Source organism: Cebus imitator, unplaced genomic scaffold (assembly GCF_001604975.1).
Source record: "Cebus imitator isolate Cc_AM_T3 unplaced genomic scaffold, Cebus_imitator-1.0 Scaffold413, whole genome shotgun sequence".
NCBI classification, from domain to species: domain Eukaryota; kingdom Metazoa; phylum Chordata; class Mammalia; order Primates; family Cebidae; genus Cebus; species Cebus imitator.
This window is the reverse complement of record NW_016107728.1, coordinates 386462-414373: the sequence shown is the minus strand read 5'-3', so window position 1 is coordinate 414373 and position 27912 is coordinate 386462.

Here is a 27912-nt window from a genome sequence, read left to right as displayed (position 1 = left end):
GTACATGTGTTAGATATGCAGGCTTTCACATGAGTAAACATGTGCCATGGTGGTTTGCTGCACAGAGCAACTCATTACCTAGGCATTGCTTCCAGCAACCATTAGCTGTTTATCCTGGTGCTCTCCCTCCCCTAAGTGTTCATACCATTCAGCAACCACTTGTGAGTAAGAACATGCAATTTTTGGTTTTCTCTTTCTGTGTTAGTTTGCTGAGGATAAAGGTTTTCAGCTCCATTCATGTCCCTTCAAAGGACATGATCTAGCTCCTTTTTATGGCTGCATAGTATTCCATGGTGTAGATATACCACATTTTCTTTATCCGGTGTATCATTGATGAACATTTGGGTTGATTCCATACCTTTGCTACTGTGAATAATGCTGCAATGAACATACACATACATGTGTGTTTATAATAGAATGATTTACATTCCCTTGGGTATACACACCCCCCAGTAATGGGATTGCTGGGTCTAATGGTATTTCTGCTTCTAGATCTTTCAGGAATCACCACACTGTCTTCCATAATGGTTGAACTAATTTATATTCCCACCAACAGTGTAAGTGCATTTCTTTTTCTCTACAGCCTCTCCAACATCTGTTGTTTCTTGACTTTTTAGTAATAGCCATTCTGACTGGTATGTGGTGATGGTATCTCATTGTGATTTTGATTTGCATTTCTCTGATGATCAGTGGTGTAGAGATTTTTTTCATATTTGTTGGCCACATAAATGTCTTCTTTTAAGAAGTGTCTGTTCATGTCTTATGCCCAATTTTTAATGTTTTTTTTTCTTGTAAATTTGTTTAAGTTCCTTGTAGACTCTGGATATTACAACTTTGTCAGATGACAGATTGCAATATTTTTTCCCATTTTCTAGATTATCTGTTCACTCTGACGATAGTTTCTCTTACTGTGCAGAAGCTTTTTAGCTTAATTAGATCCCATTTGTCAATTTTTCTTTTTGTTGCAATTGCTTTTGGCATTTTCATCATGAAATCTTTGCGTGCAATGAACAATTTAACTCATAATGCCATACTACCAAAACTTTCCTGCAGTTACATGTAATTATATAAATTACATTACTGAGTTCTAGCTAGTGTAATGTGAGTGGATGTAGCACTTCCACACTTGATTCATAAAAATATCCCATGTTCTTTTTTCCTTTTTGTTGGCTAGATGCAACAATGCGAATAGAGAGCCACAAGATGGAAAGGATCTGTGTCTCTGACTTGCCATGCTGGGGAGGACCACCTCTTAGAGATCAATACTTGTCTTAGTTCAATGAGCTGAAAATAGATGTATTTTATATTGAGCCATTATGTTTAAAAAAAAAAGCATAGTAGACTTTTCAACCCCTAACTAAATACCTGGATTGACTTTGGTTATCATTCAGCCAGTTATACTGGGTCCTTATTAGATATCAGGACCATGGTTCTGTACAATGAAAATAAAGATCCCTTTCCTCAGGTAGCCTATGTTCTTCTGAGGATGAATGCTAAACATATAAGCAAATGTATGAATATAGAATGTCCATAGAGAGATAGACTAAAAAAAAAAATCAGGAATTACACAAATTAGGAGGGAGGCTCTTATTAGGTTCAGTAGTCAGGAAGGCCTCTCAGATATGGAAGGGAGTTGGATCTGAGACAAATAATGAGCAAAAGCTACCCTTGTGAAGGTTGCTCTAGGGATGGGTTTTAGAAGTTCAATGAATTAAACCAAAACTAGTATGATTAAAGCAAATGATAAAATATCTGGAGCACAGGAAGTAAGAAAGAGGAGAAATATGAGATGAAGTCAAAATTTAGGTAGTATGTACGTTATATAGGCTTATAGCTCATTACAAGATTTTGGCTCTATTCTAAGAGATTGCAAACCAATTGGAGCATTTTATGATCTGATTTTTATTTTTAAAAGATTACTCTGATAACCATGTCTTTACTGGATAATAGGAAAAACATGGAAGCATTTACTAGGCATTTGAAGTAATCTAGGTGAGAAATGATGGTAACTTAGACAAGGATGGCTACAGAGGACACAGTGAAAAGTAGTTAGGTTGTCTTACAGCAAATAAATATGTACCTGGAATAATGATGATAATAGCAATTGCAAAAATTATAACAATAATAATAATACCTCACAATGAATTTAGCCTTTAGAATCTGGTTTTTATTCTTCAGCTTTCCTTTTCAATTTCATGCACTATAAATGTTTGAATCTTATATCATTAATATCCTTTCCTGGGTCATTAATAAAGTTGTCAACTTCTAATTCAAGAGTGAAGACTTTTATTTCCTATCCATTGATAGTCATTATAATGATGTTAAATGAATGAAAATGATATAATCCTACAACAATAAGCATAATAGAAAGTGAGACATCAACAGGGGCTTAAAATATCTCTGAAAGATGATAAACAGACGAGTTGGTGGAACCCAGAGAGTTTGCATCCAAAGAGGGAACTAGGCTGCCCCTGGCAATAAGGCAAATGACCTCAAGTGATTGGAGTGAGAATTGGGTCCAAAAAAGAAAGAATAATTAAGTTGCTATGTGTGTGATAATTCTTCATCTCTAATCCAGAAGCCAGGTATTAGCTACCAAAGCCAATATATACAACAAAATAAACAGCCAAAGGAAAATCAATCTCTGAATAAATTTAGCTGCCTAGTGAGATATGGGGAAACTAGTATATTTAGCTGCCTAGTGAGAAATGGGGCAACTAGTATATTCTAGCATTTAGAAAATTTCAGGCACAGTGACTGACACTCAGCCCTATTTCCTGCTTGGCAAAAACTGCCTGTCATTGAAACCCATTTAAAAGCAGAGTGGTATCAATCAACTATTTTATTGTATCATTTTGAAACATGAAAGAAAACAAAGGTAATGCAAGAAGTAGAAGGGCAATTTATTCTTAGAAAGATTTATATGTGTGTGTGTGTATGTGTGTGTGTGTGTGTGTTTGTGTGTGTATATACACATTGTATATACATATATATAATTCATAAAATAAAAGAATCGCATTACTCACCAAATGAAGATTCAAAGGAAATAAAATAATTATTTGACATTTAAAATACTCTTGACAAAGTTACTAATGGAAAAATTATTAGAAGATGAAGTCAAAGGAATTCTCAAAATATATGTTAAAACACATAATCATAGAAAAAAAGATGCAATTACAAGGTATCCATTTAAGACACTCAGCATTGAATTAGTGTTCTGAGAAGGGAGCACACACAAGATGGAGATAAAATTATTATTTTTTAATACAAGAATATTTCCGGAGCTATTGTAGATATGCTGAAACTGAAAGAGCATGACAAATATTGAACAAAATGAGTAATACTTGAAAATAGTGAACGAAAATTGAATACTTTAAAATATTGAGCAAATATTGAACAAAATGAATAATACTGTTAAAATGCTTTCTAGATGTATCATTGTAAAATCTTAGAAAACAGGAGTGTTCCATTTATCTAGTGCTGCGTGACAGACCTCTTCAAAGTTTAGAGGCTTCATCAATATGTGAATTCAGTAATATGTGAAACAGCTTGATGTAGCCATTCCATAATGTATACATGTATCAAAACATCATGTGTGCATCATGTTGTGCAATAATGGATACAATTTTTGTTTGTCAATGTAAAAACTAAATTTTAAAAATCACGGCTTCAAACAACAGCAACATTAATTTTACTCCCAAATCTGCAGGTGGGGCAAAGCTCAGCTCATCTCTGTTCTACTTCATGTCAGCTCTGGCAGCGCAAAGGCTGGGGTTAAAGTCCTTGGAAAGCTCACTCGCTTGCATGCCTGGGCACTGGGAGAACTAAAAAACATCTGGGTTGAACACTTGGGTTTCTTTAGCCATCTCTGTATCTGTGTGTGGTCTCTCCATGTGATCCTTCCAGCATAGTGGCTTCAGGATAGACATCTTACATGTTGGCTCAGGCCTCCTAAGGTACATTTCCAGAGAGATGTGCCTTAAAGAGAAAGAGAGAGAGATGCAGAAACTCCACCACTTTCCTTTTCTAATAAACATTTTTTCTTAGAATTAAGATTAACAGAAAAGTTAGAAAGATAGCACAGCATCCCTAAGTACCCTGCATTCACTTCCTTCATTCTTAACATCTTCATCTATTATATTTGTCATACATCCTCAACAAATATTGATATGTTATTATTAAAGAAACATCATTTATTGAGATTGTATTCCTTTTTCCCGAACGTCTTTTGAGGATTACTGGTAGCGTTTTGCAGAATGTCCTTCACTTTGAGTTTATCTGATATTTTTCTCATGGTAAGATGAGGGTATGTTTGTGTAGAGAGGAAGACCACAGAGGTGATGTGCCGTTCCCAATATCGTATAGCAGGAGAACTTATCTTCTCACTGATGATGTTAACCTCGTTCACCTAGCCAAAGTATTGTTTTCCAGATTTCTCTATTGTAAAGCTAATTTATTTATTGTAAAGTAATTTATTTATTTATTGTAAAGCTTCCTTGAGGGCACAGTATCTATCTACATTATTTGGCATTCTCTAAGGAAGATTCCTGCCTTCTCTCTCATTTAATTTTCAGTCATAGTAGTATAGACTCCAGATATTTATTTTATGCTTTGGGCTGTAATTCAATATCTTATTCATTTTGTTGCTCACATTGTTTCAGCTTTGATCATTAAGCATTTTTCTTTACAGCTAAAATAGATTCCTTTGAATTACCCCCATTGTTTTGTCCTTTGAGCAATACCCTAAATTCTAGCATATCAAGATACTCCAGGTTCATCTTGTATAGTTTCTCTCCCAGGTCTAGAACCAGGCTTTCTCAAAAGAGCCCTCCTTACTTTTATTGGAGAATGGAGTTAGAAACTAATACCTGAACACTGGAGTACTCATTGCTTTTAGGCTTTCTCAGGAAATGTAGCAAGGAAATATACTTATGCATACCAATAGTGTATTTTATATATATATATATGTATATGTATATATATATGCACACACGTATATATAACTGTGCTTTCATAAATCAATATTTATATTAAGCTAGACACGGGTCCCTACTAATATCTCTGACTCTAGTCTAGTACCTCACTCTCCATTCCAGCCTTTTCTCCTTGCTTCTCTGTAACTAGTCACTCCAACAGAGAAAAACCAGACTTCCACCACCTACCATCTATTTACTTGTTGTTCAATTCTAGTATATATGTGCACAATTTCAAAATTGTTAGCCTGTAATTCCATGACAAACAACTTTAGCAACTAGAATCCAATGCTTATGTATAGTTTCCTGGTCTTTATTCTTCCATTTTTTCAGTAATTTCCAAGGTTATTTAGCTGAACACTTTTTTCTCCACCCTTTTCAGTGAGATTATATCATATATTTATAATGCAGTTAAATTATTTTGTCACAGCCTGCATTCTATCCTGGGATCCCCTGTCTTCCTGGCTGATTTTTTTTTAAATTCATCTATGAAGTTTTATTCTTATGGTGTTAAGTCAGATTTTAAGAAAAGGAGAGGTCAAACAGTACCATTTAGAATCACATCTTAGCCCTAAAAACATCTTCCATCTTTCACCTCATCTTGGTCAACCTTCTCCCTTCCCAAAGGTCCTAGTGCCATTGATAGATTTTTCATCTCTATAGTTTTTCCTTTTACAGAATATCATTTCAATGAAATCATATTGTACGCAGACTCACAGGAATGATTTTTTTTTCACTTGGAAATATGCACTTAAGATTCATCCATGTTGTTGTATGAGTTAATTAATAGCTTATTTCATTTGATCATAAAATAACATTCAAAAGTATGACTGTACTTTTTATACATTCTCCTGCTGAAAGACATTTGAGCTATTTCTGTTTTGTGACATCTATCACTTTTTAAACCTATCCTTGAAAGTCACACAGCATCACTTATGCTACATTAAATTCATTAGGAGCAAGTCACAAACATCAGCCCATATTCAAGTGGAGGGAAATTAAACCCAACCTTTGTAGGATGAGTATCGAAGTGTTTGTGGTCATGTCTTAAGATCACCTCAAAAGGATAAAGAAAAATATTCTGATTGTTTTCAAGGATTCTTCAAGTCTCCAAACTCAGTTCATGAGTGTTGGAATAGTTTTCTATTGCTGTGTAACAAATTATCATAAACTCAGCCTTTTAAAACACTATTCATTTATTATCTCACAGTTCTGTGGGTGAGAAGTCTTAAACAAGCTATGTTCTTTGCTGAAGATATCGCAAGGCTAAAATTAAGGGGTCGTAGAACTAAGTTCTTGTTTGGAGGCCATAGGGGAGAATCCCTTTCCAAGCTCATTCAAGTTTTTTGTTTGTTTGTTATGTTATCCCTGGTTTAAAGAATATTCATTAAAGATATAAAAAGTAAGATAGTTCTGTAACTTCATTAAGAAGAGGTGAGGATGAAGAAGATTTTTATGTAAGTTAAATCTCTACAGCCACAGCCTAATAAGCAATAAATAATGTCTAAAGTTAAACCTTCAAGAAGTGATACTATGAACAATCATTTAGGCAATTAATTTAAGCACTGAAATCACAGGTTATTGCCTCTAGGGAGTGTGTTTGAGTGGGAAGAGATGGGGTAAGAACTATTGCTTTTAAGCACAAACTACTTTGTACTATGAGAATATAAATATTTCCGTATTACTTTGATGACAATTTCAAAGAATAAACTACTGAATAAAACAAAATCGTAGATAGATCCTCCATTTACTAGATTGACTGACTTGTTAATGATGTTTTTTGATTACTATCATTATTAAAATCTATATAATTATTACAAAGAATATAATATTTCCTATTATTTATGTGAAAAATATATTTATAAGGCCATAGACAGAGTTTTTAAAAATCCAATTAGAGATTGTATGTAACCATATTGATAGAGTTTTTTTGAGTGACCAGATTTTACCTTATTTTTTTAAAGACTAATAGGCAATGATCTGTCCTTAGTAAATCTATGCAGTTTTCTCTTCCAAGAACTAAATAACCATTCCTTCAACACAACTTTGTAGAAAGAAAATTGATGTTTATTTCAATTTTATAGTGAAAATTTCTATTTGTCCATCATTAAGATTTATGGTGATTGTCCTGTCCTGCATTTTCTTTATATTTTCTTGGCCATGGTTCAGCTATCTCATATGTGAATCTCCTTGAGACCACAGTAATTTACCATGCACCATTTGTTCTGGTTAGAGATTACCTTTTAGCCCAATAGCCTGCACTTTTTAATATTTTTATCTTTAAGGACTTCCATTCTATCTTACTAACACTTATTTTCTATTTTCTAATTAAAATACCATTTTTCTTTACAAAAGAAGTGAAATCGAAATGAGACAAGTAGTTTCATTTTTTTTTCTTTGGTATTTGTTATTATGATTTGCTGTAGGCAATAAATCAACATTTTATTTGTTGCACATCCAAGCATATAAAACATGAATTCCACAAAAGTTTTTTATTGAGTTATAGGATACCAGTTGATTTGAAATCAAAAGAAAATGCCTGTATGTTTTCTGAGCATTACATTATTTTCATAAAATTACAAGCAATGTGTTACTATCCATTGGAGAGTATTTTATTAAAAACTATTAATAATAAAATCAGTACATCATCAAATTAACAATTTTTATGGGTACTATTAATTTGGTTAACACTCAGATTGTTCTTTCTATGACCATATGATTATGAGAAATCAAAACATAATAAATGTACACATGGGAATTAGAAAACCGGTTCAAATTAACCTATTACAGTTTTGTTTTTACAAGTGTTTTCACTATTTAAAGAAATATAATATGTCACATATTTTGAGCAAGCTCAAATGATAATCTTAAAATGGAAAAATGAAAAAGCATTCTCTCTTAAGATTATCAGTCTAAACAGTCCCTAAGTATAGCAACCAGAAATTTCCTATTTGACTTGAACTGGTAGTATTTATAACCATAATTATAATAAAACTAACATATATGGCATGCTTACTAGTTATCAGACACTATACTAAGTGCTTTATAGATGCATGTTTCCTTTAATTCTCTCAACACTCTACCAATATGTGTTATTCCCTTTTAAACATAGCAGAAAAGTTGGGTCTGATGTTGTGCCTTGCAGGATAAAAGTTTGAGCAAAAGTTAGGCTCAGCAGAGGCTGAATTTGAATTAAGAAATTTAAATTCAGTTCTTTACTTCATAAATTTTCCTGTGAATAAAGAAATACAGTAACAGAGAAGAAAGATAAACCCCTGAAATAGGTTCATACAAAAAAAGGGGAAGGAGGGGAAATAGGAAGCCTCCAAAGCTCTAGATAAAGAAAAGAGACGCCTGTTAGTGTTCATCAGCTGAAAGTACAAATGCCCTAAGTTGAGAAAATATTTCTGTCCTTTTAATTGATATTATTTAACATCATGAAAGGAGAATGAGGAGAAATTTAGAAAGAGAAATTCAAAGTTATACTCTTTGAAAGAGTTAGAGATTAGAGACAAGACAGCAATGACAGTGATGAAAATGGTTGACAAGAAAGGGTTAGGGGAAACAATAGAGACATGTGGGATTGGAAGAGAAAACTTTACCATACACAGATGGTTCTGAATTGTTAGACATATAGGCTATCTTAGACACTGGATGAAATAATGAGGAACTCCTTCTGGTGTGGGAGTGGAGGGGGCATGTTTAATTTGGAGCTTAAAATCTATCAAAACCATACACAATGCAGAAAAGAAGTTGAAATAATGAAAACCATGTAACCGTGTTCTAAGATTTAATCATAAATTGTATCCTGACCCTCCAACAAAGGTACACACACACAGATGCTTCTAGACCTCCCTTGTTTCTCTGTGTAATAGCACCACCATGTACCCCATTACCTCATGTATAAGCCTAGGAGTCATTTCATATCCTCACTTTTCTATTCTACCCACATCTGTGCAACCAACAAGCTCTTTCAATTTAACCTTCTAAACATCTCTATTCTCCTGCTCCTGGACAACTATAATAGCCTCAATGCAACTCACCCTGCCCATCATCTTGCCGCTCCTACAACTCTCCAACCCATTCTCTGCACTGCCTCTCGGGTGATATTTTTAAAGCACACACATCCACTTACACTTTTGTAATCACAGAGTGATTACAAAATGTCTATGTTCACAGATTTGCAAGAATTACTTATATCCATGGGAGCTGTCATTTGAAATGATACGCTCTTCAAACATCATTTGCTGCCTCAATGCATACCACCAGCACCCCCTGCCCCCAGCAAAATTATGCTAACTTTATAGTTGCTTAAACATATCTTGCTCCATCTTATCTTTAAACTGGCTGTTCCAGTTGCTTAGGATATTCTTTCTAACCTCTCCATGGAATAGTCCACTTGAAGACCTCCAGAAAGTTATAATCACTTGTCCAGTCTTAAAACTTTGATTTAAAGGTAGGCTTATGTGCTTGCTCTCTATGCTCTCTCCAAGTGCTCTGGACATATCTTCGCTCTTGCAGTTGTACCGGGCTATCATTTGTTTTCTAGTATGTGTCCTTTTCCTACTTACACCTTAATCTCCTTAAAAGTAGGACTAGCTCTTTAAATTTTATAATTCCTATGTCTAGTATAGTGCCTGGGACACAATAATAATTTTATAAATAGTTGTGAATGATAGATGAATAAAAGTCCTTTATCTTTAATTAAAATTTCATTCCTCTAGTTATGACCTCCATCTATAACTCTAAGCACATGATAGTTTCTGTGTGTGCATATATTGAGGACTGTTGGAATGTTTTCAAATTTATTTGAAAATATTTATAATCAAAATGATTGAATTTACTTTCATCCAGAATCTAAAATAAAACAGGATTTGTGAAATATTTTTTTTTACCTTTCTTCTTACAATCACATAAAAGTCTACAGAGAAATATAAACAGAATCTGTACTTGATGTTAATGCTATCAGAATAGAGTCAAGAGGCAGTGCTGAAGGATGATTCTTCGTATTACAGGCGCCTTTTCTAAAGTTAAAGTATTTAGGGCTTCAAATAACCCATCTCTTCATGCTGCCTACAACAATGTTTTAATATTGGAGGAAATGCTCCCAGTACACCACCTCGTTAATTTTTAAACAGAGGAAATTTTCTTTCAATACTTTATAACGAATCGGTATCAGCTGATCTGTTAAGTTGATCATCATGTGAATAGTATGAGAACACGTAGCCTAAAATAGTGTTCAATTCAACTACTGCTGACTGCACACTTATAAAGCACTCAGTTTTTTAAAAAGAAAAGTATATGACACATCCATACTCTGGGTACTTCTTTTGCAACTTAGAAAATTGTAGCATAATACTAAATACATGAAGTAAATGAGACGAGGACGTCAGGCAAAATAGTTTAATTTTGGATATATTATGTTCAAGTTTTCATATGTTAGATGCTCCCTATCACCATGACTGTGTTTTGTGTCAGACACAAAAGACAGTGGAATTCTTGGTGGCCCAAGGGTGAAGATGGGTAGAGTGAGTGAGAATGCTGCACTTCTCAGAGGAGCAGGGACCTCTCTTCTGCCTGGATAAATCTAGTTATAAATTTCCTTTAATTTTAATATAACTGGTAGAGCTGATTGGAGTGGGGAGGTGAAGGGAGCAGATGTTATGGTGGGATGGATGTGGAAGAGGGAAAAAATAATCCCTAAAAGCAGAAGATAAGTGGTTTCTAAAAATCTATTGTTATTAAAATGGCTGTTTGAAAGTTTTCCTGTTCCTAGTCTTCTGAAAGAAAACATAGGAAAGAACATGAGGTTAGAGTTTAAAATGTGCATCCACATGAGCAATGCCTCTAAAGATATTTGTGTTACTAAGCTATAAATCATAAGAATTTTCTGTGCACTGAATAAAAGGTGGAGTTTCCAAGGCAGGTTTGGAAGAGATTTCTAGAAAAAGCAAGGGACCTATCTTTAAGAAAATGGGTAAACAGTCAAAAACTTATTCTACACATCATTCATAATCTAAAAATTTCAAAACACTGAAAGAATATTTGTCTGAGGGAGTCTAAATATAGAAACTAAACTCAATTATTAATTTAATTTGTATTTTTTAGTAAGATGGTCTAGCCATAATAAATTTACAATCCTTCTGTACATAACATTCATTGATTTAGAAATGCTTCTATAACTATTTAAAGATGTTTCTAGTACAAAATAATTACAACATAATAAATGAAAATATGGCACTTTTGAATATAAATTTTGTATGTCAGAAAAACATTTATTTTTGAATCATTTCACCTAAAACAAAATGAAGTTGTGACTTTTAAAAATTAAATATGATCAACCAGAAAAGCTTAATTCCACTTCATTCATGGATTTCTTATCTCATATTCCTTAACCAAATGTAATAAGAATTAATTTGCCATTTTGTCACTAAATCTAGGTGGCACTACCGGTTAATGTACTAAGTGAGAAGTATTGTTATTATTATTAACAATACACTTGAAAAATAAAGTACTATAAATATAACAAAGTACTTACTGGGTGTATGCTAAAGCTGGCACTGCAGGTCAGTTGACCACCCTAACTTTGTGGATTCAGATTGGGAGCCCCAGTACCAGAACACTGTGGTCATCTCCCAACTGCACACACAATGAAGACAGCTGGCATGCATATGGAGTTTTCTGTTTCTAAGGAAAGTTTGATAGCGTATTCTGGAACAACCGTAATTCCTTGATGCTCACCAACTTCTGTCCAGATTTGAAAAAGACCCCCATATACTTTAAATATTATATCCTGATACGTACATCTATGCAATGAAAACCCACTCTGAGCTTCCTCATCATCTCCTTTCAAGTAGATTGCCTTTTATCAGAAATCACATGGAATGCATGGAATGTCTTTGCAAAAACATATCCCACAAACTTCACAGACAGGAAGAAGCTAATGTGAAACCTGCTATTTAATTCTGGTGGCTTAAATTAGCCATTTATTCACTAAGCATTTCCTCTTTCAGTCCAGACAAATAGTGAAACTGTATTTGCCAACTTCCCTTGCTATTAAGTGTGGCCATGTGACTGAGTTTTGGCCAGTGGAGTATACACAGACATGGTATATATCCTGTAAAGCCTCCCTTTTATCATGTACTCTCTTTCTTCTCACATCTGACAGCTGGATGCTGATGGCCAGCACTCTTTTGGAGTCTCATGTTAATTTCTGTTGAAAAAAATAATAAAAACTAGTCTACAGTATTTAATTTAGTTGACAGATAAGGGCTATGAAGAGACTAAGGCTTATTATGGTCAAGTGTCCTGCACAATTAAACTAGAAGCTTCCAATTTTGTATAATAGTGAATTTCATTGGCCTATAATTATTCCTATTTTACAGCCAGGAAAAACTGACAAGGTTACAGATGCACCTTTCACCTTTTCTGATGATTAACATTAATGGCTTCTTCAGACTATGTGTATGTTCAAGACCATGTGCTTCACTTCTTGTGTACTTCCATGGGATTTGATGAGATTCGTTTATTCAACATTTTTTTAAAATACCCATTATGTACCTATATTGTTCTAGGTCCTTGGGAACCACAGTGAAAAAATACAGGCAAAGAATCTTGCCTCATAGAGTAAGTTTCTATGCTGTAAATATCTGATGTAGAGAGAATGGATTAATTATAGTGCAATTCATTAAGCAAACATTTTTAAGCCACTGGTAATCTTGCATTTCTGTAGCACATTCAGCAAGGACCTACGATGTTTAAAATAAACACTAGAAGCTGTGAAAATATAAAATGCCAAGCTTATCCTCAAGAATGGTCACTATGGACAGATAAGCCAGAGATGCACATAATTTCTATCAGACATCTTTAAGTACCACTTTACATCCTCTCAGCATGACCTCTTGCTGAGACCTTTGTTCACCTTTGATTGCCATGAAGTCAGCCAGCTTTGAATGCGCTCACTAACCCCTTATGGACAGAACCTGATAGTGCTTGGGTCCTGTCCTCACTGCTCCCTTTCACCTCCCACCCCTGAGCTTTCCTGCTAGTGCTAAGGTTCAAGCTGCAGAGAGAATGACTCAAACACAAATGAGAAGAAAGGGGGCATTGGCATGTCATAGAACAAACTTTTGACCAATGGAAGACAGGAGCTAGCATATAATTATTTCTCTGTTCTACATTCTGGACAGAAAGTCCTGACACGCAGCCATTTACATGGCTTGTACTTGGTAACAAGCAGTACCCATGTCAGGAATTCACTCTCTTGAGTTTAATTTCTTCTCTTTCCCTATGTCTTTCTCCTTTTTCTCCTTACTTCTGCTTCTTTATGATTATCCTCTCTAGTTAACTATTAGCATACACAATTTTGCCCCAGTCTCTGTTTTCTAGGAACACTTATTAAACATGGCAAAATGTGGCAGTGATAACAAGAGATTTGTGAATGATGTGATATGAGCATATACAAAAACAGATTTGTTTCTTGGTGTGGCTTCTACGTACGTCACGAAAGTCAAGGAGAGGGTGGGTGTTTAGGGTTTATCTTAAAATATAAATATATTCCTGACAGATGTAGATGGATACAACTAGCTTTCAAGTTTGAATAATGTTGCAAATGTGAGTATGAAAGTAATTAATTGTGGCATGTGTCCACGAACAGTAAATGGGGAGAAGATTCTTTAGAAGAAAGTGGAAGTTAAGGCTGACATTGAAGACGGTGGATGCTATAGACACACAATGCTAACAGTAATACACACTTCTTTCAGATTACCATGTTTGTTGCTAAGTCAATAGGAAGCCAGAGCCTCATGAAGGGGACAGAGAATGAGACTGAGCCATGGCTGAGAAGCATCTTTTCAAATTGTATCCTGCATAAAAATTTTCTGTAGAGAATTCTGGATCCTCTCCTTTGAGATTGTGATTCAGGAGGTCTGGAGAGGGGCCTGGGTTCTTCATTTCTACTAAATTTCTAGACGCTGCTATGCTATGTCTGTGAGGCGACCACATTTGAGGGGGCGAGAGGGGAGCCAAGGGAGCCTGTCCTTTCTACGTATCAATCCTAGAGGCGGCTTGGACCTCTGTGTTTTTAAAATTTGAATATTCCCTCTTTAGGCATCCTTTTAGTGCTTTCTGAGTACATGTGCATTTTCCATGAGTTAAGACATTTATTTAAAGCAATTTACAAAGCATCTGACTTGTGCACAGCTCTATGGTTGATGCTGACAGAAAAAAGGTTGCCAGCTAAGCCTGAGATTAACTTTTCTAATTATCTCAACACTAACCCACATTCTACAGAGAAGATTGGGTTTCTGCTGCAATAGGACACAGAAAAGAAAATTTAAATGGGCTGGATGCATGCAGAAGGATATGAAAAATGAAGATTTAGAGAGATAAGATATCAAATGTGGTTTCATCTTCCTGTTGAAATTTTCCTGAATCTCTGCCACTGGGTATTATTTAGCCCAGGGGGTGATCAGTCTTTGAGTATATTTCAAATACAAAGAAGAAGCAGAATGAGTGTATGTAATCTCTAATTTGCCCAGTGATTTCACAGATTCCCAGGCCTGGTTCTGAGTGCCAGGGAAGGGAACAGGACAGAATAAAACAAGCATATAGTATGAGATACTATTAAGAGAACTGAGATACTTATCTTGAAAAATAGTTTCACTGTGCTAATGGGTATTGGCTATGACAAATATTGTTTTCTAAAAGCCTGCTATATGAGATACTAGAAGATAGGAAAAAAAAAAAAAAAAGAAAGGTAATGAATGACAGTTAAAATTTAAACACAACTGGATCAATCTTTATAAAATGTGTCCATAGGAAATGTTCTGTTTGGTGAGAAAGAAAGTTTGATCATTACTGGAGCTGTTCAAGGTGAGTCAAGTTAGCTGACTTCTAGTTAGAAATACCTATTAAAAAGGTTTAGAAAATCCTTTGCCAATAAGTCGAAGTTGATAGGAAGAAATGACTTTTCCTTTTTGTAATTGCATATTTGCACAAATTCCCTGAAGACCTGAATTCAGAGGTGAAAATTTCATTTTGTTCATAGTACTAAAAACTGTAGAGATGAGTGATCTAAAAGATAATATGGAAACAAAAAAGCCATCCTCTGGTCAGGGCACTGGGTCTACCTTAAACACAGCAGGGCCCAGGCGAACATTTAAAGCCCTCAGTGGGAAGTGATTATCTTTCTATTCTCTAGGTTTGCCTGAAATTACCCAGTCTTGTCCATGCTGAGTCCTGGAGTGTTAAGGGAAATTAACTGATGGTTAACAAGTGAGAGAAGAAAAGAGACTTATATTCTGCTGTGCTAAATTTTAAATACATTCATTTTCTTGTAGTGTCCATTAACTTATATTCAACTAGAATGCAAATTAGTTAGGTTGTAATTTGTGACCTAATTAGAGTAAAATTATTTATCTTGTTGCTGTTGAGAATTATCTACCAGGTACTCTTAGGAGCATAAATTTTGAAATTTACTAGGAATTTCTGGCAACCTGTTTATTTATATCTTAATGAGATAGAGGAAAGAGAGATAGAGAGAGAAAGACAGAGGCAGAGAGAAAGGAGAAATAACACCACCTATTTTAAGACACAGAAAGAGAAAAAGGGGACACACAAAATATCAATCATAAAAGATCTATGGAGTTCTTTTTAAAATGTCTCCTCCTAAATTTTTCATACAAATGCTTAAGAGTAGGCACTGTAAAAGCAAAGGCACAATGTATAGTAAATATGGGACATGTTTCCCTTTAGTTATAAAAGAGATAAATGTTATATTTCCCTGTGCCAGAGACTATTATTTAATTTTTTTTAAAAAAATTAAGGGCCATAATTAGAGTTTCTAGAGAAACTAAAAGACAATAGAAAAGACAAAAACAGGGAAATTCAAGGAAATGTTAACTTCTAGTACCTGCAGCTACAAGCAAATAACAAACTTAGCCTAACTCTTAGCCAGATGAACCTAAACCCTCACACGTAAGTCTATTTAACTCAATTTCCTTCACCCAATTCATCATGTTCAAATTTCAAACAATAATACTATACATGCTGAAACACCAAAGACACATACTTCAAAGAGGCAGAGTGAGCATCAGAGCCAGATTCAGAAGTAGCAGGGATTTGGGAATTACTAGACTGGAAATGTTAAATAAATATGACTAAAATGCTAAGGACTCTAATGGAAAAAGTAGGCAAAATGCAGGAGCAGATGAATGATATAAATAGAGAATTAAAAATTCTAAAAAAGAATAGAAATGAAATGCTAAACATTGAAAATTAAAAGGAGCAAAAGGAAAGAAAACAAAACAAATGGTAACCAAAACACTGACACAGAAAATAAGAGTTGTTTTAAGGGAGTCCTCAGTAGCCTGGACACAGCTGATGAAAGAATCAGAAGATACATTGATAGAAACCTCTCAAATTGAAAAGTGAAGGAAAAAAAAAGTATGAAAAAATGGAATTGAATACCCAAGAACTATAGGACCATTGCCAAAAAGAATACATAAAGGAGAAACAGAGAAAGAAGCAGAATTATTTGAAGTAATAATGGCCGAGAATTTTCTGAAATTAATAAAAGATATCAAACTACAGAAACAAGGAGCTCAGCGAACACCAAGAGGGGTAAATACCAAAAAATCTACACCTAGGCCTGTTGTGAGAAAATCAAAGACAAGAGAAAAACTTGAAAGAAGCCAGAGGAAAAAGAAAACCTTACTTCTAAAGGAATTTGCCTTCAGAAACCATACAATTTAGAAGAGAGCAGAGGGAAATATGTAACACCTTGAAAGTAAAAAAAAAAAAGGCCACCAACCTAGAATTCTTTATCTAGTGAAATTATTCTTCAAAAGTAAAGGGCAAATAAAGACTTTCTTAGTCAAACAAAAATTAAGAAATCTTGTTGCCAGAAAGAAATATTTAAAGATGCTATTCAGAGAGGAGAAAGTGATATGGGTCAGAAACTTACATCTGCATAAAGAAAGGAATGTTAGGGAAGGAATAAACAAAGCTAAAATAAAATCATTTTAAAAATGTGTATTGAATGCTTATTGCTTCTGGTCAAGTGAAAGGAATGACAGCAATGCTGTGAGGGAAAGAGGGATTAATTGGGATGAATTTGAGTGCTCTATTTTAAAGTACCTGCATCACCCACAAACCGTTCTTTGAACGTGAACTTAGATTTGTTGGAAGTGGATATGGCAAACTTTAGGGCACTAAATAATTTTTAAATATGTAACTGATATGCTAAGAGAAAAGACAAAATGCAAAATTATATAAAATATTCAATTAAAATGAAAGAAGGCAGAAAAAGAATGAGAGACAAAAACGTTACAAAGAACAAGGATAACATAGAAAACAGTTGGGCATATGGTACATATTAATCCAACTATATTATTAACAACTTCAGATGTGAGTGATCCAAGTACTCCCATTAAAAGACAGATACTCTCACATTATGTGTTATTATCACAATAAAATATAGATTTAAGAAGCTCAACTATATGTTGTCTACAAGAAAACTACTTTAAATACAAAAATGAAGATAGATTAAAAGTGAACACATGGAAATGATATACCATACTAACACTAAAAACCAGAATCGAAGAAATGTATTTTTAAATTTTATATGGGAAGAGCTGAAGATACAATTTATACACTTTTGAACAAACCATTACATAAACCATTACAATCAGGTACGGTATTCCTCCGCTGAACGCTGCTTATTTCAGGGTATATGATCCAAGACCCCTAGGGGATAACTAGTGTCTGGTGCAGCATAATACCAAACCCAACAGCCATGCATCAGAACTAATTTCTATTCAGGTTTAATGCCTTTTCTTTCGTAAGCATTGATCACATCCTGTGGCCATAACTTTTGAAGTTTGAGGTAGGAGGTAAGCTAGCATGAATTTCGGTGTACTTCTTCACAATTTCATGGAGAGATGCATTCTGTAGATCTTAACAGCTTAAGTATATGATGATTTTTTTCTTACTTTATTAAGTCAAGAACTTTTCCCTTTTCACTTAAGGGAGGCACTTTATGGCTTCTCTTTGCACATCCAAATTGCCAGCATCATTACTCTTGCACTTTGGGCCCATTGTTTAATGAAATAAGGACTACTTGAACACAAGACTGTGATACCAACAGAGCGGATTAGATAACCTAGATGGCTACCAAGTAACTAATGGGCAGCATCTACAGTGTGGATACACTGGACAAAGGGACGAGTCACATCCCTGGTGGGAAGGAGAGGGACAGAGCAGGATGGTGTGACATTTCATCACACTACTCAGAATGACTTGCAATTTAAAACTGATGAATTATTTCTGGAATTTTCCTTTTAATGTTTTTGGACCATGATTGCCCATGGGTAACTGAAATCACAAAAAGTTAAAGCGCAGATAAGGGAAGACTACTGTAATTCATTTATTGGTGGATCTAGGCCTTCACCTCCCAGAGATCACCATGCCCAGAGCCTTGGTTTCTTTTTCTCTAGTGGTTTTATTGATGCCCTGAGCAAAATTCCACCATGACCTGAATGTAAAGTTGCCCCTAAGCAACTTTTTAATTATTATGAGTTGATCATAATATAATAGGGACTAATAAGTAAAAATGACATGAGATTAATATTAAAGAAGATATTTCTTATGGTGAGATTGGTCCAAAGATAAAATACTAAGTTGCTTGTTGATTTTATAAGTATCTTGCTGCTGGAAGAGTCACATAGATTTTGAGATAGTTCATTAGGGGTGTCATATCAAATATTCAAATACTTGCCAGGGATGATTTGATTAATAGATTCCTAAGAACTCCTGAGTCCAACACATAAAACACAAGTAGAACACTTGAAGTTAAACCTTTTCTGAAGATTTTTGCTTATAAATTTTGTAGGTTTCTATGTTTACTATGATCTTATTTTTTCCAAAAAAATCATTAGCAGTTGTTTTAAATAGATGACAGAAATATTACTGCAGCCAGAGTGATATTTTTGAAATGCAAATTTGAATAGATCATCACATCCAGTTTAAATATTTCAGGCTTTCCATTGCTTTCTATAATTAAAGAAAACAATCTTAGCGAAGAGTTCTGCCACAGGGTCCTACCTATGTCTGCAACTCTTGATCTCATGTAGCTTCTTAATATCTATATTCCAGCCATTCCATGCTACCTTTATTTTTGTTTACGTTATGCAGCTGCTGCTACCACAGGGCCTTTGCAGTTGCTCCTACCACACGGCTGCTGCCTAGAATACATCCTTCTACCATTTTTCTCTAGATTTTTGCTATTCCTTCTTCATATCTGAACCCAATTATCATTTACTCAAAGTTCTTCCTGATCTTTTTGACAATGTCAAATTCTTTTATTGTATTCCACTATAGTGCCTGCACTTTTCCTTGATAGCACTTAACAAAGTTGTACTGCCCTGTAATAGTTGTGTGATCACTTAATTAATGTCTACCTCTTACCATTTGAACTATAAACCCCACAGGGTAAGGGCAGAACCTGTTTTCATGATTTATTCCCCTAAACTGGGACTGGAAATATTATTGACATTGTTAAATTATTTTTTAAAAAGTGAATGAAAGAATGGTTCGTTATACCTAAGAATAGAATTCTACTATTAATCTTTTTTAAATTCGTGGTTTCCTTTATTACAAAAAGCTAGAGGGATTTCATTTAGCTCTGTATTTAATCAGAAGTCAGATAAGTAGCTGCCTGTGTGGTAACATTTCAACAAGGTCCTAATTCTTCTCTCTCTCCCCTCTGGCTGTTGGTATAAATTCTAATTGGATAAATCTTCTTTACTTGAGTCAATGGTTCTGGGTTCTATTAAGTCGAAATTCTTCTGAGACAAGGGAAAGTTTGGCTTTATTGGGAGTTTGCTGCTTAACTGGAGACAGCATCACTGGGATAACCAGATAGGTCTTTAATTCAGCTGCGGGTTGTTGCCTTTAAACTATTAATTTATAACACCTATATCAATGTTTAAAATAATCTTATTTTGTCACTTATTTATTTACTCTATTATAACTCCCAAATTAGAGAAGGCTTGGGCATTGCTTGAACTCTGAAAGGGTCTTTCTCGGAAGCAAGGCTGTAAAGGAAGTCAGAAAAGGCATGAGGCTCCTGGTAGGCTGCAAGACCCTGTGGTAGGTGAAGAAGGATGTGTGTAAGACGTACTTTGCCATGTTAACAATTTTTAGGAGCCATGAATCACTCATGTTGCTTTAAGGAAGGTTCTCCTTTATCCCTAAGTTTCCAGAATAGCTTCCAAAATGAGATAAGATTGAGAAAGATCTAGCAAGTTCTGTGTCAGCAATTCAAGTGTGATATCCTAGACTTCATGTACATGGAGACTACCTTACCCAATTAATGATGGAAATAATTCATGAAATAGTAATAATGATAAGACTTAAATGTTTAATCTGTTTGGTACAGGACAGGTTCTTGGCTTCACTCGGGAAGAGATCCAAGAGCAAGCTGGTGGGAGAAGAAAACAGCTTTATTGAAGCAGCAGCAATGTTTACAGCTCTGTGATTGCTCCTGTAGAGCAGAGCTACACCATAGGCAGTGTGCCCAGAGTAGCAGCTTAGGGGAAGTTTTGCGGCTGTATTTATATCCACTTTTAATAACATGCTAATTAAGGGACGGATTATTCAGGAATAGCTGGAAAGTGGGTGGTAACTTCTGGGTGTTGCCATGGCATTGGTAAACTGTCATGGCACTGGTGGGCATCTTGTGGAGCGGTGCTTTTGGTGCCTCTTTTCAGTTTCAGCCATCCTTCAGCCTGGTCCAGAGTAGAGTCCCACCTGCCTCCTATCTCCATATTTGCTTGATGCCAATTTTGAGTCCATTGTGTTCTTAGTAGAAAAGATGACAGCTATTAGATGTTTTTTGTTTGCTCACATTTAACAAAATTGGAGACACAGAAGGATAATATGTGTTAGTTTTATTATGTAGACCATAAATGTAAACATTTATTTTTTTACATTCATATGTATTTATTACACAGTTTTGAATCCTTCTAGTCATGAAAGTTCAGGGTAAAAAAATGTAGGTTATTTACTCTATTATGTTTCTCCTCTGAAGATTAGATGGTCATATAAAGCTTGTTGATTTTATTTAGCTGATGGATAAACTACGACAGAATAATTTGGAAACTGGCCCTATATTGTGTATTATATGAATTGAAAGATTTATCATGTTTTAGTCACCTGAGGGGCCTTGGTGGAATGGTTTTAGAATCTATGATGTGATATAAACCTACCACTACTATTTATTTTTCTGTTGTTTTTAAGGCATTATTTCACAATATATTTTCTGACAGAAGTGAAGTAAAAAAATTCATATTTTAGGAAAATTAAAGTTTCATCCCCTCTTCTTTCATCTGTTGCATCAAATATATTTCAGCACAAAGTACTCCATGAAGGTGATAATGATATTACTGACCATGTGACCAAAACACACAATAAAATATCAACATCTTTGTTAAAAGCTAATAGTTTTTTAAATAACTGCACCTGAAGAAAATAGTTACATTACATAAATGTTCTAAATTAATTTAACTTTTGAATTTATAGCTGTATTTGAACCTACATTTTCTTGGAATTATAAAAAAAAAGAAAGCCATAGTGTCCGCATGTAGACTTCATTATCAGATAAAAAAATTTGTAAGCAGTTAAATAACAGGTTTCTATTGATACCATCAGGTGTTTCAAATAAAAAGTTGGCTAATTTCATTTAATAGTAATTATATTTTTCATCAAATACTTAGAATTAAAGAGAAGTTTGGGAAGTGAATTTTCTACTGGTGATAAAATAGTTGATATAAATTAAATTTTCAAAGCCAGCAAAAAGTTCAACACTGAACTTGAATTTATTAGCTTCGTCATAATAGTACAAATGCAAATTTTTGTAAAGTATGACAATAAATTACTTATGAACCTAGGAAACATATGGGGTAAAATAATATTTGGTTATGGTCCATACATAATTACTGATTGCATCTAAGTAAGTTGTAATATTTTAACAAAATAAATGAAAGTTGCCATTGTACAAATATACAAATATTTTAAAACATAGAATAACTAAATCATGCAATCTCAAAATTAAAAAGATTGACTCAACAAAACAAAAACTTTAACATGGCAGTATATGATTTTTGTCTTTCTTGCCCATCAGCATTTAAATTTTAGGAATGTCTGAGACTTTGAAGGACTGCTTTATAAATCAATCTAAGTGTCCTGCAATAACATAGAAGAGTTTTGTTGCTTTTTTCCAAAGTCAATTGATAATCTTTTTTATTATACTTTCAGTTCTGGGGTACATGTGCAGAATGTGCAGGTTTATTACATAGGTATCCATGTGACATGGTGGTTTTCTGCATCCATCGTTCCATCATCTACATTAGGTATTTCTTCTAATGCTATTCCTCTCCTATACCCCCACACCCCAACAGGCCCCCATGTGTGATGTTCCCCTCCCTGTGTGCATATGTTCTCATTGGTCAACTCCCACTTATGAATGAGAACATGTGGTGTTTGGTTTTCTGTTCTCGTGTTAGTTTGCTGAGAATAATGGTTTCCAGCTTCATCCATGTCGCTGAAAAGGACATGAACTCATCCTTTTTTATGACTGCATAGAATTCCATGGTGTATATGTGCCACATTTTCTTTGTGCAGCCTATCCTTGTTGGGCATTTGGGTTGGTTACAAGTCTTTGCTATTGTGAACAGTGCCACAATAAACATACATGTCCATGTGTCTTTATAATAGAAAGATTTATACTCCTTTGGGCACATACCCAGTAATGGGATTGCTGGGGCAAATGATATTTCTAGTTCTAGATTCTTGAGGAATCACCACACTGTCTTCCACAATGGTTGAACTAATTTACACCCCCACTAACAGTGTAAAAGCATTTCTATGTCTCCAGCATCTGTTGTCTCCTAATTTTTTAATGATCACCATTCTAACTGGCATGAGATGGTATCTCACTGTAGTTTTGAGTTTCATTTCTCCAATGACCAGTGATGAGCTTTTTGTCATATGTTTGTTGGCTGCATAAATGTCTCCTTTTGTGAAGTGTCTGTTCATATCCTTCACCCACTTTTTGGTGGGTTGTTTGTTTTTGCTTGCAAATTTGTTTAAGTTCTTTGTAGATTCTGGATTTTAGCACTTTGTCAGATGGAGAGATTACAAAATCTTTTTCCCATTCTGTAGGTTGTCTGTTCACTCTGATGATAGCTTATTTTGCTGTGCAGAAGCTCTGTAGTTTAATTAGAATCCCATTTGTCTGTTTTGGCTTTTGTTGCCATTGCCTTTGGTGTTTTAGTTATAAAGTCTTTGCCCATGCCTTTGCCCTGCATGGTATTGCCTACGTTTTCTTCCTAGAGTTTTAATAGTTTTAGGTCTTATGTTTAAGTCTTTGATCCATCTTGAGTTAACTTTTGTTTAAGGTGTAAGGAAGGGATCCAGTTTCAGCTTTCTGTATATGTCTAACCAGTTTTCCCAACACCGTTTATTAAATAATGAATCTTTTCCCCATTGCTTTTGTCAGGTTTGTCAAAGATTAGATGACTGTAGATGTGTAGCGTCATTTCTGAGGCCTCTGTTCTGTTCCATTGGTCTATATATCTGTTTTGATACCAGTACCATACTGTTTTGATTACTGTAGACTTGTAGTATAGTTTGAAGTCAGGTAGTGTGATGACTCCAGCTTTTTTGTTTTGTTTTGTTTTGTTTGTTTGTTTGTTTGTTTTGTTTTGTTTTGTTTGCTTAGGATTGTTTTGGCTATGCAGGCTCCCTTTTGGTTCCATATGAAATTTAAAGTAGTTTTTTCCAATTTTGTGAAGAAAATTGATGGTAGCTTGATGGGGATATCATTGAATCTATATTACTTTGGGCTGTATGGCCATTTTTCATGATATTGGTTCTTCCTAACCATGAGCATGGAATGTTTTTCCATCTGTTTGTATCCTCTCTTATTTCCTTGAGCAGTGTTTTGTAGTTCCCCTTGAAGAGGTCTTTCACATCCCTTGTTAGTTGTATTCCTAGGTATTTTATTCTCTTTGTAGCAATTGTGAATGGGAGTTCACTCATTATTTGGCTCTCTGTTTGTTATTGGTGTACAGGAATGATTGCAATTTTTGCACACTGATTTTGTATCCTGAGGCTTTGCTGGTTGCTTATGAACTTAAGGAGATTTTACGCTGAGATGATGGCGTCTTCTAAATATACAATCATGTCATTTGCAAATAGAGACAATTTGACTTCCTCTTTTTCTAATTGAATGCCCTTTATTTCTTTCTCTTGTTGATTGCCCTGGCCAGAATTTCCAATACTATGTTGAATAGGATTGGTGAGTGAGCGCCTCCACGTCTTGTGCTGGTTTTCAAAGGGAATGCCAGCTTTTGGCCATTCAGTGTGATAATGGCTGTGGGTTTTTCATAAATAACTTATTATTTTGAGATGAATTCCATCAATACCTAGTTTATTGAGAGTTTTTATCATGAAGGGCTGTTGAATTCTGTCAAAGGCCTTCTCTGCATCTATTGAGATAATCATGTGGTTTTTGTCTTTGGTTCTGTTTATGCGATGGATTATGTTTATTGATTTGCATATGTTGAACCAGCCTTGCATCCCAAGGATGAAGCTGACTTAATCATGGTGGACAAGACTTTTGATGTGCTGCTGGATTCAGTTTGCCAGTATTTTATTGAGGATTTTCGCATTGATGTTCATCAGGGATATTGGCCTGAAATTTTTGTTGTTGTTGTTGTGTCTCTGTCAGGTTTTGCTATCAGGATGATGTTTGCCTCATAAAATGATTAGAGAGGATTCCCTCTTTTTCTCCTGTTTGGAATAATTTCAGAAGAAATGGTACTGGCTCTTCTTTGTACCTCTGGTAGAATTCAGCTGTGAATCCTAGGGTCCTATACCTTTTTTGGTTGGTAGGCTATTAATGGTTGCTTCCATTTCAGAACTTGTTATTGGTCTATTCATGGATTTGTCTTTTCTGGTTTAGTTTTGGAGGGTGTAAGTGTTCATGTGTAACTGTTCCCTCTAGAGACCTCATCAGATATGCCCGTGGTCAGAGGTGCCCACACCGAGCTGGCCTTAAGCAACCCACTTTAGAAGAGTTGTAGGATATATAAATAAGGCATATTTGGTGGCCTCCAGTTCTCATCTAGAATATGAATGATGCCAGCAGGGAAAAATCACTTCAGTCCTCATTTTTTATCTGTCTAAGAGTGAGGCATAGGATACTTCTACTCAAAGTTTCTGTGGGCAAACAGATTAGTGATAACCTAAGGGGTGACTGTGACATTGTGATGTCATGAGAGATGTTAATATATAGTTGGTCTTTGTCCCCACTTTCCAGCATAAAGCTCCTAAAACCCTTGGAGTTTCCCAAGTGGCAGGGGCATCTTTTGTTCATAAGAGGAGACTCTTGGAACATGACTAGATAGCTTCAGAATGGGAGATGCAGCTTTCAGCCTCACTCCTTAACTTCTGGGAAGGGGAGAGAGGCTGGAAACTGAGTTCATAATCAATTATGCTTACATGATAAAATCCCCATAAAAATTATTAAACTATAGGCTCCAAAGAGCTTCAGGGTTGATGAACAAAACCCATGTGCCTGGGGTGGTAGGATGTGAATCCCCCTCCATGGGGACAGAAATTACTGTGATTGGGACTCTTCTGGACCTCATTCTATATACATCTTTATTGGGCCTTTCATTTGTATTTATAATATCCTTTATTATAAACTAGTAATAATATGTAAAGTGTTTTTCTGAGTTTTGTGAGCTATTACAACAAATTATCAAAACCAAGGAAGAGATCACAGCTGACTTATTGCTGGTTGGTCAGAAGTATGGGAGGCCCAGGACTTGCAGTTGGCATCTGATGTAGAGCCAGTATTGTAGGATTGAGTCCTTAACTAGAGGGGTCTGCACTAACTCTGGGGAATGGGTGTCAGGATTAATTGAATACCCAGTTGGTGTCAGGAAAGTTGGAGAATTAGTTGGTGTGGGATGCAAACCCCAAACATTTGGTGTTAGAAGTGTAGTGAATAGAAACAGATTATAGTGACCTATTCGATTTATTTTTGTCTCAGAGAACTTACATGAATAAAGGAGAGCTTATACAATAATAATGAGTAATAACATGTAACTTCATCATCTACTCCAAGAAACAAAGATGGTGTAGAAAATGATTTATACCTTTTCTCTCCACATACATTTTGTAAACTATGTAGACTTTTTATGAATTAATGATAGCATAATAATTATGTATAATTAGCACTTTTTTAATTTTTGAGAAAATTGATTGTGTATAATTATTTGGGGTATTCTACAAAGCAGATACTTAAAACAATGTTTTCGCAGGACAGGCCTATCATTTTGATGAATCATTTTATTAGGATAGATACAGAAACAAGTAATACTCAGTTTTATTGAGGTTTCTGTTGCTGTTCACTCTAGGACTGTAGCAAGTAATCCTTTGAAATTTATTTGAATTCACATGAAATTAATTTGAGTGAATTAACTGAAACAAAATGTGTCTTTCAACACAGTAGTCAATAAGAAATACAATATTAGCAATAGATCGGTCGGGTGCTGTGGCTCACACCTGTAGTTCCAGCACTTTGGCAAGCCAAGGCGGGCAGATCACGTGAGGTGAGGAGTTTGAGACCAACCTGGCCAACATGGTGAAGTCCCCTCTCTAATAAAAACACAAATATTAGCCGGGCGTGTTGGTGGGTGCCTGTAATCCCAGCTACTCGGGAGGCTGAGGCGAGAGAATTGATTGAAACTGTAGGTGGAGGTTGCAGTGAGCCGAGATCATGCCATTGCATTCCAGGGTGTGCAACAAGAGTGAAACTCTGTCTAAAAAAAAAATAGACCCTTGGGATGAAGTGGCTAAAAAGATATTCCCAGTGGTTTTGGTAGTTTTGTGTATGTTTTATATTTAGGTGTTTTAAAAATTCTTTTCAATCAGCAAACCCTTAATCTAGTTCTTACTTCTTTTATTACTGTACAATTATCTTATGACTCTCTTAGATCAAAATACTAAAGAATAAAAGTAAGGCAGTGAATCTTTTTAATAAATTATTTTACTATGAGTTTATATGTAAGTTGAATACTACAAAATGAAAGAAAGAAAAACTAATACAGTTGCTACAGTGAAGTCTACCTCTTTTTAAATTTTCTGTGGAACTTATATAATGATAGATATTAATTCAGAGTTAATGAACACCTTCGCTCTAACAAAATCTGTTAAAAGTCACTTTGAATTTTTTGGAATTATACAAATATTTACTTTTTTACTTTATTACAGTGATGCAGATTTATTAAATTGTTGAAATTTGATAAGTCTATTTTTAATGTGGCAATTGTCTATTCCAGCATCTTCATTTCTTTGTAAAAATGGTTTTGTAAAAATGACATTTAAAAAATAAATTTTTAATATAAGTTTAAAAATTGCTCAGGTTAACTTTTAACCTTTGATTAGAAAACATAAAATGTGAAAGACATTTACTCCCATGACTCAATAAGAAAATAATAACAAAATAAAAATTGTGATTTTCTGTGAGTCTGTTCAAACAGCAGCATGGGTCTGAATTCCGGGGAGAAGGCACCTCTCTTAGGTGAGCAAAGTGCAGCAGCAGCTTTCATGCGTAGGCTGGAGCACCTCATCTCAATGCAGGTTATCAGAGGATTGTATTTGCTGTCAGTAGAAAGACTGAAAGAAGAAGGTTTCAAATAAGAATGTGATGAGCTAGTAGAATAGATTGGAATTTGGAGGAGCCACACATGTAAAAGCATGTTTTTCAGTTCACATATTATTTTCTCCCTTAAACTCTCATGTGTTTTTCTGAGAAAGCACAAGTGGAGAAAGCTGAGAGAACCTTTTTTTTTTTTTTTTTTTTTTT